The 11831-nt window shown below is 42.0% G+C and overlaps 1 pseudogene; it reads left to right on the forward strand.

Moving 5' to 3' along the window:
- The first annotated feature begins 8473 nt into the window (after nt 1–8473).
- LOC102403143 lies at nt 8474–10804 on the forward strand (annotated as a pseudogene).
- The last annotated feature ends 1027 nt before the right edge of the window (nt 10805–11831 follow it).

Raw genomic sequence — 11831 nt, forward strand, 5'->3', positions numbered from 1 at the left:
TGTGACTGAGACCCTCCCCTTAATCAAAGATTAACAAGAGAAAAATAGACAGAAGTGTAATAACAAGTATACCTCTGTATACATGTGAGATACCTAGGAAAACTAAGTAACACCCCCTGCCCCCAACATGGCCCCTTCCATCTCCACCTCTAGCTAAAGAGAAAAGATAGTGTGAAGGGCAGTCATGGGAGGTTTGGGCAAAGCACAGTAATGCATGGTTGTTATGCAGTTTCAGATCACTGCCTTCTTGCCTGGATGGGAGGGTAGTTTGGGGGAGAATGGATACATGTATATGTGTGGCTGTGTCCCTTCCCTGTTCATCTGAAACTATCACAACATCGTGTGTTAATCGGCTATGCTGCTGCTGCTGCTAAGTTGCTTCAGTCGTGTCTGACTCTGTGCGACCCCATAGACGGCAGCCCACCAGGCTCCCCCGTCCCTGGGATTCTCCAGGCAAGGACACTGGAGTGGGTTGCCATTTCCTTCTTCAATGCATGAAAGTGAAAAGTGAAAGCGAAGTTGCTCAGTCCTGTCCGACTCTTAGCCATCCCATGGATTGCAGCCTACCAGGCTCCTCTGTCCATGGGATTTTCCAGGCAACAGTACTGGACTCTATTACAAATGAAAAGTTAAAAAAATTAAAGAATCAACTATGAGTAACATGTTATTTTATTGGACAGAGAGGTTTACTGGTATTTGAAACTGTTGTCTGCTCGTCTGTCACATGCCTGTGGGTGGCCCTATTCAGAGGGAAGTCCAGGCTCTGCTTTAAACTTGATCCTTCCTTGCTTTTCTCTCCATGATCCTGGAGTCAGAATGAGGAGGCTGTCTTGGGGAAACCAAGATTGAAGGATCCGTGAGGGTGATAAGATGGAGATGTACATTGGTGGTTCAGGGGAGCTTTCCAGAGCCAAGTCACAACATTACACTGCTTGGGGAGTAGTCCTAAAAACTAATGTTGTCATGGTTCCATCTTAGTTTTTACCAGCTGAATGTGAATGAGGCTTAATTGTCATATACTTATTGTGTTTGCTTAGATCTTTGGCTAACCAACGTTTTTTCATGACTTTCTGACAGCTATTTTTGTTCAACAATGAATAATGAAGTGAGATTTACTGTAAAAAATAAATCACCACCTTTTCCATTGATAAGAGTTTCTAGAGATTTAGTCACCCTCCTCTTCCTGGTACAAAGAGGAGACACCCTTCACATGGAGATTTCCTTCATAAATATAAATGTCCCTTACAAAAGGGTAACTTCCGCTTGGTTTTCAGAGCTTCTTCTGTGTCTGCTGTTTCTTAAAAATAAACAGCTCAAGGAAATTCGCTGGTGGTCCAGTGGTTAGGACGCTAGACGTTCACTGCCAAGGGCCAGGGTTCAATTCCTGGTCAAGGAACAAATATCCTACAAGCTGTGTGGTGTGGCCAAAACAAACAACACACACACACACACACACACACACACAGCAAATCAGCTCAAAGTAATCATGCTCAAGAGGCGTAATTTTGGGTGGTAAAGTTGGTTATCCTTTATAACATTTTCTGGTTTTATAGTGCATAATTCTCTATTGTAAGTTTTAAAAATCACTGATTCAATTTCATTACTGGTAATTTATCTGTTCACTGAGTGACCGAACAACAACAGCAGCAACAGAAATTGATCTGTTCATATCTTCTACTTCCTGGTTCAGTTTTGGGAGATTTTCCTTGTCCATTTCTTTCTAGGTTGTTCACTTTGCTGTCAAATGGTTGTTCACACTAGTTTCTTATGATCCTTTATATTTCTGTGGTGTCATTTGTAACTTCTCCCTTTTTCAGTTCTGATTTTATTGATCTTGGCCCTTTCTCTTTTTTTCTTGGTAAGTGTGGCTAAAGGTTATCAATTTCATTTATCTTTTCAAAGAACCAGCTTTTTTTCCCTCTTTCTTTCTTTTTTTAAAAATTTTAATTCGAGGCTAATTACAATATTGTGGTGGTTTATACCATACATTCACATGAATTATCCATGGATGTACATGTGTTCCCCATCCTGAACCCTCCTCCCACCTCCCTCCCCATCCCATCCCTCAGGGTCATCCCCATGCACCGGCCCTGAGCACCCTGTCTCATGCATCGAACCTGGACTGGTGATTTGTTTCACATATGATAATATACAGGTTTCAATGCTATTCTCTCAAATCATCTCACCCTCACCTTCTCCCACAGAGTCAAAAGTCTGTTCTTTACATCTGTGTCTCTTTTGCTGTCTTGCGTATAGGGTCATCATTACCATCTTTCTAAATTCTATATATATGTGTTAATATACTGTATTGGTGTTTTTCTTTATGACTTACTTCACTTTATACAATAGGCTCCAGTTTCATCCACCTCATTAGAATTGATTCAAATGCATTCTTTTTAATAGCTGAGTAAGATTCCATTGTGTATATGTACCAAAGCTTTCTTATCCATTTGTCTGCTGATGGACATCTAGGTTGCTTCCATGTCCTGGCTATTGTAAACAGTGCTGCGATGAACATTGGGGTTCACATGTCTCTTTCAATTCTGGTTTCCTCAGTGTGCGTGCCCAGCAGTGGGATTGCTGGGTCATATGGCAGTTCTATTTCCAGTTTTTTAAGGAATCTCTACACTGTTCTCCATAGTGGCTGTACTAGTTTGCATTCCCACCAACAGTGTAAGAGGGTTCCCTTTTCTCCACACCCTCTCCAGCATTTATTGTTTGTAGACTTTTGGATAGCAGCCATTCTGACCAGCATGAGATAGTACCTCATTGTGGTTATAATTTGCATTTCTCTGATAATGTGTGACGTTGAGCATCTTTTCATGTGTTTATTAGCCATCTGTATGTCTTCTTTGGAGAAATGTCTGTTTAGTTCTTTGGCCCATTTTTTGATTGGGTCACTTATTTTTCTGGAATTGAGCTGCATGAGCTGCTTGTATATTTTTGAGATTAATTCTTTGTCAATTACTTTGTTTGCTATTATTTTCTGCCATTCTGAAGGCTGTATTTAAACCTTGCTTATAGTTTCCTTCATTGTACAAAAGCTCTTAAGTTTAATTAGGTCCCATTTGTTTATTTTTGCTTTTATTTCTATTACTCTGGGAGGTGGGTCATAGAGGATCCTGCTGTGATATATGTCAGAGAATTTTTTGCCTATGTTTTCCTCTAATAGTTTTATAGTTTCTGGTTTTACAGTTAGATCTTTAATCCATTTTGAGTTTAGTTTTGTGTATGGTGTTAGAAAGTGTTCTAGTTTCATTCTTTTACAAGTGGTTGACCAGTTTTCCCAGCACCACTTATTAAAGAGATTGTCTTTTCTCCATTGTATATTCTTGCCTCCTTTGTCAAAGATAAGGTGTCCATAGGCATGTGGATTTATCTCTGGGCTTTCTATTTTGTTCCATTTATCTATGTTTCTGTCTTTGTGCCAGTACCATACTGTCCTGATGACTGTGGCTTTGTAGTAGAGCCTGAAGTCAGGCAGGTTGATTCCTCCAGTTCCATTCTTCTTTCTCAAGATTGCTTTGGCTATTTGAGGTTTTTTATAATTCCATATGAATTGTGAAATTATTTGAAGGAACCATCTTTTAATTTCATTGATTTTTTTCCTATTGTGTTTTAGTCTATATTTTATTTATTTCTGCTCTGATCTTTATGATTTATTTTCCTTCTATTAACTTTGGGTTTTTTTTTTTTGTTGTTGTTGTTGTTGTTCTTCTTTCTCTAGTTTATAATCCTTAATTCCTAATGTAAACATTCATGTATCTTTCCCTTGTGGTGAGACTCTTAGGTGTTTCCCAGAACTTCACCATCACACATGGCAAAATAACACGTTTCTGTAGGTAACCCTAACATTCCTTTTTGAGATGAGATAACCCTCAATCCAACTTCTTCAAGAAGCATTGTTTTTAAGTTCTTTTAACACTTGGTAGGGGGAGAGATTAATTCCCATTTCCTCCCTCTCTTCCTGCTCCTTTTTGCTGTAAGTCAGTGTTAAAATAAATTTCTTGGTCCAAGATGGAGCTGCTTCAGCCCAGGATGTCAAGTGAGCAAAGTGAAACTCAGATAACTTGTGTCTCTCCAAATGTTTCCCTTGATCAGAAATGCAGTATATCTGGTCAGCCAATCCCCAAAGGCCAACCCAGCTTTAGGTCTTCTCAACCTAAACAAGGTTGATGATGTGGCTCCAGCCAATCAGGTATTTTCTGTTTTCTTTTTCCTTGTTCTTTATTGTTTATCCTGTAAAAGTGTCCTGTCTCCTGCCCAATTTGCAGTTCTCCAAATGGAGACAGTACACTTCATGAAGTGTTTGTTTGTATCACCTAAGCGGTTCATTTTTTAATGCCAGTAAACAGGACTAGAATAGGCCACCTTAGAATGTGCCACTTTGCAGGTGAATTATTTTGTGCTGAAGTCAACTAAGTTTCAGCCATCCAGGAAAAACTTTTTACCACCCCTTAAAATTGCCTAAAATAATTTATAAATGTGGTCTGTACCTGAAAGAGGGTTATTACCAGAGACAGCTTTTTCATCTGAGACACTTATCTGTACAGCAGGCAAATATCTGTTAACCAAGTATTTGCTCTTCTTATCTTCATGTGAGCTGTCTTCTGCCCCTATGAAGTCCTAGCTCCCCATTTCTTTTATTAGCTTAGGATGGTATATAAGCCTTAATTGCCTGACTGCCTTTGAGTCTCATATTCCTATGGGTCTCCTGTACATATAAAATTAAATTTTTTGTCTTGTAACTCTGTCTTCCATTGATCTAATTATCCCAGCCAATAAACCTAGAAGATAAAAAGAGGAATTTTTTTTCTCTCCTACAATAGACATCTCTCTTTTAAGGGCTGAGCATTCACTTTAATGCTTCTGTTATCTTATCCTGAGTTGACTTTTGGGAAATTAACCACTTTTAATAAAAGTACTATTGTCTTTGCTAAGCATCAGTACCATATATGAATCTGACTACAGACCAAGAGCTTGTTTCATATAATCCCCACCATTGGAAGCCCTGTAAGGGTTTTAGAGATAAGAAGCTAGAGGCTCATGGAACCCAAGTCTTTGGTGAGAGTTGCTCTGCTAGTAAGTGTTCTCAACCCCAGGCCTGCCTGTCTCCAAAGCTATGTCCTTTCCTCCATCTAAAGCTGGGAAGAGGGGGATTCACCCTTCTCAAGCTTTGAACCACATCTTCCTCTGCAGTGGCTAATAGGTGGTGGAGAGGGCTTTGCTTTTTTTCTAGCCTTAGTTGCACTCTGAAGTGTGGAACTTTAGCAGGTCTCCTAGTTTGGAAGCTACCCCAGAATAGCTTGCCTCATAGGAGTCATATGAGGACCCAATGGGACAAAATTTATGTGAAAGTAACTGGCCCTTAGTGAGGGATTGTTGGGTGAGGAAGCGTGGGGAGAGAGGTGGGTGAGGAAGTGTGGGGAGAGAGGGGAGTCTAAGAAGACTCACTTGTTGAGAGATTTAGGTGGGTGTAAAATGCTAGTGGAATCTCAATGACACATTTTCTCCAGTGGAGTCAGGCAAACACCCTGCGAGGTTGTCATCTCAGTCTAGGGAATACTGTAAAGTAGTACTTTTTCCAGTTAGAATAATGGAGTCACACTCTTACCTAAAGACCCACCTGACTTTGGACTGAAGGAGAGAGAACAGCACAGCTCAGAGAATAAAGTATCAACATTTTAACTAAAGACAGAATCAGTATTACTAATCTTTCCTCTTCCTTTGGTCTACAATCTGCCTTGGCAAGACATGCATTTATTTAAAATTTTGATATTTTGTCCATCACAGTGATGGGACTGAGAGCAAGCCACCTCAAGATGTGCAACTGTGTTCAGCAGATTATTTTAAGCTGAAAATTAATCATCAGTTAAGGAGGTTAGTCATCAGTTAGGTCTATTAAACTGTAACTTGTCTTCTGATCAAACTTGCTTTAATTGTTTTTACAAAAACTTCCATGTCCTTCAAGCATCATGCAGCCTAAATAAAATGTTTGCCCTAATTGCTTTTTAGAAACTTGGAGTCAGCTGTTCAGTTGGAGATTGAGACAGTTAAGACTGATTAAGATCTCTGGTTTTCCAACTGGGCATGCATGAGTGTCCTCTTGATGACATTTTAACATTCAGTTCAGTTCAGTTAAGTTGCTCAGTCATGTCCGACTCTTTGTGACCCCATGAATCGCAGCACGCCAGGCCTCCCTGTCCATCACCAACTCCCGGAGTTCACTCAGACTTACGTCCATCGAGTCAGTGATGCCATCCAGCCATCTCATCCTCTGTCGTCCCCTTCTCCTCCTACCCGCAATCCTTCCCAGCATCAGAGTCTTTTCCAATGAGTCAACTCTTCACATGAGGTGGCCAAAGTACTGGAGTTTCAGCTTTAGCATCATTTCTTCCAAAGAAATCCCAGGGCTGATCTCCTTCAGAATGGACTGGTTGGATCTCCTTGTAGTCCAAGGGACTCTCAAGAGTCTTCTCCAACACCACAGTTCAAAAGCATCAATTCTTCGGCGCTCAGCCTTCTTCACAGTCCAACTCGCACATCCATACATGACCACAGGAAAAACCATAGCCTTGACTAGACGGACCTTTGTTGGCAAAGTAATGTCTCTGCTTTTCAATATGCTATCTAGGTTGGTCATAACTTTCCTTCCAAGGAGTAAGCGTCTTTTAATTTCATGGCTGCAGTCACCATCTGTAGTGATTTTGGAGCCCCAAAAAATAAAGTCTGACACTGTTTCCACTGTTTCCCCATCTATTTCCCATGAAGTGATGGGACCGGACACCATGATCTTCGTTTTCTGAATGTTGAGCTTTAAGCCAACTTTTTCACTCTCCACTTTCACTTTCATCAAGAGGCTTTTTAGTTCCTCTTCACTTTCTGTCATAAGGGTGGTGTCATCTGCATATCTGAGGTTATTAGAGGGTCCAAAAGTCCACCCTTGGAACATGGTCATGAAGCCATTTTCAGAACATACATCCAATGAAGAAGCCTGTAGTTTAGCTGTAGTGCACAGTGATTTTTATCTCACTTTTTTTCTTATTTCTAATTACCTTTCCCCACATTCCTCATGTCTCAGACCACCTGCTTTCTTACCTGAGCCCTTCACCTTTGGGAAAGTAGATTTGAGATTTGTTGTCCTGTCTCCCCACTTGGCTGTCTTATGAATAAACCTTTCCTCTACTGCAAACTTTGGTGACTCAGGAACAACACTGATGCCTAAAAGAATTTAAGATAAGAGGCCTATCCAGGAAGGTTCTGCACCCCTAATGTTTCTGAGAATTAGAAAAAAACCTCTTCCTCAAGACTTGCTGGTTTTATCTTTAAAAAGTAATTATATAGTGGCACGGGGCCTGCCACGTGGGCTGCGCCTTGTGGGTGGCCTGTGCCTTGTGGGTGGCCTGTGTGTTATGGGCGGCCTGCACCTTATGGGCGACCTGTGGAGGGACCCGGCCCTGGGATGGAGGGTGGCGGTGCAGCTGGTCTCCGGTCCAGTTGGGTGGGCGGACGGGAGAGGGGCTCCGGAAGGAGGCCCTACTGCATGCTTTCTGCGCTGGGCTTTGCACCCGTGGTGGCCTGAGACTTATCCCATGTGGCCCTTCCAGGGCTGAAAGGGGCGGGGTTGGTAACCTGGGAAAGGAAGTCTTAATAGAAGACTACGGGTTAAGATGTGTTTTGTTTTTTTAAAGCTGCCTTAATTTAAATTCAGACGAGGGTGGTGGAATTTGGTGCCACAATTTACCTCAAAGGCTTCTCCAAGATGGTTTTCCTCACGTGAAGGGCCTTGAATTGTTGGCAGTTACAGTGGTCCAAAATCACTGCAGATGGTGACTGCAGCCATGAAATTAAAAGATGCTTACTCCTTGGAAGAAAAGTTATGACCAACCTAGATAGCATATTGAAAAGCAGAGACATTACTTTGCCAACAAAGGTCCATCTAGTCAAGGCTATGGTTTTTCCTGTGGTCATGTATGGATGTGAGAGTTGGACTGTGAAGAAGGCTGAGCACCGAAGAATTGATTCTTTTGAACTGTGGTGTTGGAGAAGACTCTTGAGAGTCCCTTGGACTGCAAGGAGATCCAACCAGTCCATTCTGAAGGAGGTCAGCCCTGGGATTTCTTTGGAGGAATGATGCTAAAGCTGAAACTCCAGTACTTTGGCCACCTCATGTGAAGAGTTGACTCATTGGAAAAGACTCTGATGCTGGGAAGGATTGCGGGTAGGAGGAGAAGGGGATGACAGAGGATGAGATGGCTGAATGGCATCACTGACTCGACGGATGTGAGTCTGAGTGAACTCCGGGAGTTGGTGATGGACAGGGAGGCCTGGCGTGCTGCGATTCATGGGGTTGCAAAGAGTCGGACATGACTGAGCGACTGAACTGAACTGAACAGTGGTCCACTTGTAGTCCTCATTGAGAAACGGTTTGGTGAAGCAAGGTTCAATTCTGGCTGGAGGTGTAATTTTTAAAATGCGTGTGCTTAAAGAATGTAGCAAGAAGAGAGTAGCCTTTTTATCCAAAGCAAAGGCTGGTAAAAATCAAGGTGACTCCAAGAAAATGGCTCCTCCCCCAAAGGAGGTAGAAGAAGATAGTGAAGATGAGGAAATGTCAGAAGATGAAGATGATGAGAGGAGTAGAGAAGAGGTTGTTATCCCTCAGAAAAAAGGCAAGAAGGCTACCACAACTCCCGCAAAGAAGATGATGGTTTCCCCAACAAAAAAGGTTGCAGTTGCCACACCGGCAAAGAAAGCAGCTGTCACTTCTGGCAAAAAACGCAGCAGCTACACTAGCCAAGAAGACAGTTACACCTTCCAAAGCAATGGTAACACCTGGCAAAAAGGGGGCCACCCCAGGCAAAGCATTGGTAGCACCTCTGGTAAGAAGGGAGCAGCTTCCCCAGGCAAGGGAACAAAGAATGGCAAGAATGCCAAGAAAGAAGACAGTGATGCAGAACATGAAGATGACAGTGAAGAGGAAGATGAAGATGATGAAGAGAAGGATAAGCCAGCCGTGAGGAAGGCAGCTGCTGCTTTTGGTGCTGCTCCTGCCACAGATGATGAGGATGACGAGGATGACTATGAGGAGGAGGAGGAAGATGAAGATGACTCGAAGAGGAACCTATGGAGATTGTACCAGCCAAAGGAAAGAAAGCTCCTGTAAAAGCTGGTCCTGTGAAGGCCAAGAGCGCTGCTGAAGATGAAGAAGAGGATGACAATGATGCTGAGGAGGAGGAGGAGGAGGAGGATGATGAAGAGGAGGAGGAGGATGACGATGATGAAGAGGAGGAGGAGGATGAGGAAGAAGAGGAGGAGAAGGAGGAAGAAGAGGAGGAAGAGGATGATGATAATCAAGAGGAGGATGATGAGGAGGAGGAAGAGGAGGAGGAGGAGGAAGAGGAAGAAGAGCCTGTCAAAGAAGCACCTGGAAAATGAAAGAAGGAAATGGCCAAACAAAAAGTAGCTCCTGAAGCCAAGAAACACAGAACCAACTACGTCTTCCAATCTCTTTGTTGGAAACCTGAACTTCAATAAATCTGCCCCTGAGTTGAAAACAGGTATCAATGACCTTTTTGCTAAAAATGATCTTGCTGTTGTCGATGTCAGAATTGGTGTGTCTAGAAAGTTTGGCTATGTGGATTTTGAATCTGCCGAAGACCTGGAAAAAGCCTTGGAACTCAGTGGTTTAAAAGTCTTTGGCAATGAAATTAAACTAGAAAAACCAAAGGGAAACAGTAAGAAAGATAGAGATGCAAGAACACTTTTGGCTAAAAATCTGCCTTACAAAGTTACTCAGGATGAATTAAAAGAAGTGTTTGAAGATGCTGTGGAGATCAGATTAGTCAGCAAGGATGGAAAGAGTAAAGGGATTGCTTATATTGCATTTAAGACAGAAGCTGATGCAGAAAAAACCTTGGAAGAAAAGCAAGGAACAGAGATAGATGGGCAATCCAGGCGGATTCATGTTGATGTATGGCAAAACCAATACAATATTGTAAAGTAATTAGTCTCCAAATAAAATAAATAAATTTATATTAAAAAAATAAAATAGAACATAGTTAAAAAAAACAGAAAGGTCAAAGTCAAGACCATATAGATGGAAAGAATAGCACTTGCAGTGGTGAATCAAAAACCCTGGTTTTAAGCAACCTCTCCTATAGTGCAATGGAAGACACTCTTCAGGAAGTATTTGAGAAGGCAACTCATATCAAGGTACCCCAGAACCAAAATGGCAAATCTAAAGGGTATGCATTTATAGAATTTGCTTCATTTGAAGATGCTAAAGAAGCTTTAAATTCATGTAATAAAAGGGAAATTGAGGGCAGAGCCATCAGACTGGAGTTGCAAGGACCCAAGGGATCACCTAATGCAAGAAGCCAGCCATCCAAAACTCTGTTTGTCAAAGGTCTATCAGGATAAAAACAGAAGAGACGTTAAAGGAGTTGTTTGATGCCTCTATTCAAGCAAGGATAGTCACTGACTGGGAGACTGGATCCTTGAAAGGGTTTGGTTTTGTAGACTTCAATAGCAAGGAAGATGCCAAAGCTGCCAAGGAGGCCAGGGAAGATGGTGAAATTGAAGGTAACAAAGTCACTTTGGACTGGGCCAAACCTAAGGGTGAAGGTGGCTTTGGTGGCCTAGGAGGAGGCAGAGGTGGCTTTGGAGGCCAAGGTGGTGGCAGAGGTGGCCGAGGTGGATTTGGCGGCAGAGGCCGGGGAGGCTTTGGAGGGCCAGGAGGCTTCCGAGGAGGCAGAGGAGGAGGAGGAAACCATAGCCACAAGGAAAGAAGATGAAGTTTGAATAGTTTCTTCTATCCCTGTCTCCTCTCTCTCTTGCATTAGAAAGAAAGGACTCTGGGGTTTTTACTGTGTTACCTGATCAATGACAGAGCCTTCTGAGGACATTCCAAGACAGTATACAGCCCTGTGGTCTGCTTGGAAATCTGTATAGATAACATTTCAAGGGAGATAACCCTGTTGGTGTTGACTGGATATTCGTATAAACTTTTTAAAGAGATGAGTGATTGAGCTAACCCTTATCTGTAAGTTTCGAATTTATATTGTTTCTTCCCATGTACAAAACCATTTTTTTCCTATGGAGTTGTTTTTTTTTTTTTTTTTTTTTTTTTGCATTGGGGGTGTAAAGGAAAGCAGAATGTTTTTCTTTTTTTAATTTTATTTTATTTTTAAACTTTACATAACTGTATTAGTTTTGCCAAATATCAAAATGAATCTGCCACAGGTATACATGTGTTCCCCATCCTGAGCCCTCCTCCCTCCTCCCTCCCCATTCCATCCCTCTGGGTCGTCCCAGTGCACCAGCCCCAAGCATCCAGTATCGTGCATCAAACCTGGACTGGCAACTCATTTCATACATGATATTTTACATGTTTCAATGCCATTCTCCCAAATCTTCCCGCCCTCTCCCTCTCCCACAGAGTCCATAAGACTGTTCTATACATCAGTGTCTCTTTTGCTGTCTCGTACACAGGGTTATTGTTACCATCTTTCTAAATTCCATATATATGCGTTAGTATACTGTATTGGTGTTTTTCTTTCTGGCTTACTTCACTCTGTATAATAGGCTCCAGTTTCATCCACCTCATTAGAACTGATTCAAATGTATTCTTTTTAATGGCTGAATAATACTCCATTGTGTATATGTACCACTGCTTTCTTATCCATTCATCTGCTGATGGACATCTAGGTTGCTTCCATGTCCTGGCTATTATAAACAGTGCTGCGATGAACATTGGGGTACACGTGTCTCTTTCCCTTCTGGTTTCCTCAGTGTGTATGCCCAGCAGTGGGATTGCTGGATCATAAGGCAGG

The sequence above is a fragment of the Bubalus bubalis genome, chromosome 6, assembly GCF_019923935.1.
Source record: "Bubalus bubalis isolate 160015118507 breed Murrah chromosome 6, NDDB_SH_1, whole genome shotgun sequence".
Classification (NCBI taxonomy): domain Eukaryota; kingdom Metazoa; phylum Chordata; class Mammalia; order Artiodactyla; family Bovidae; genus Bubalus; species Bubalus bubalis.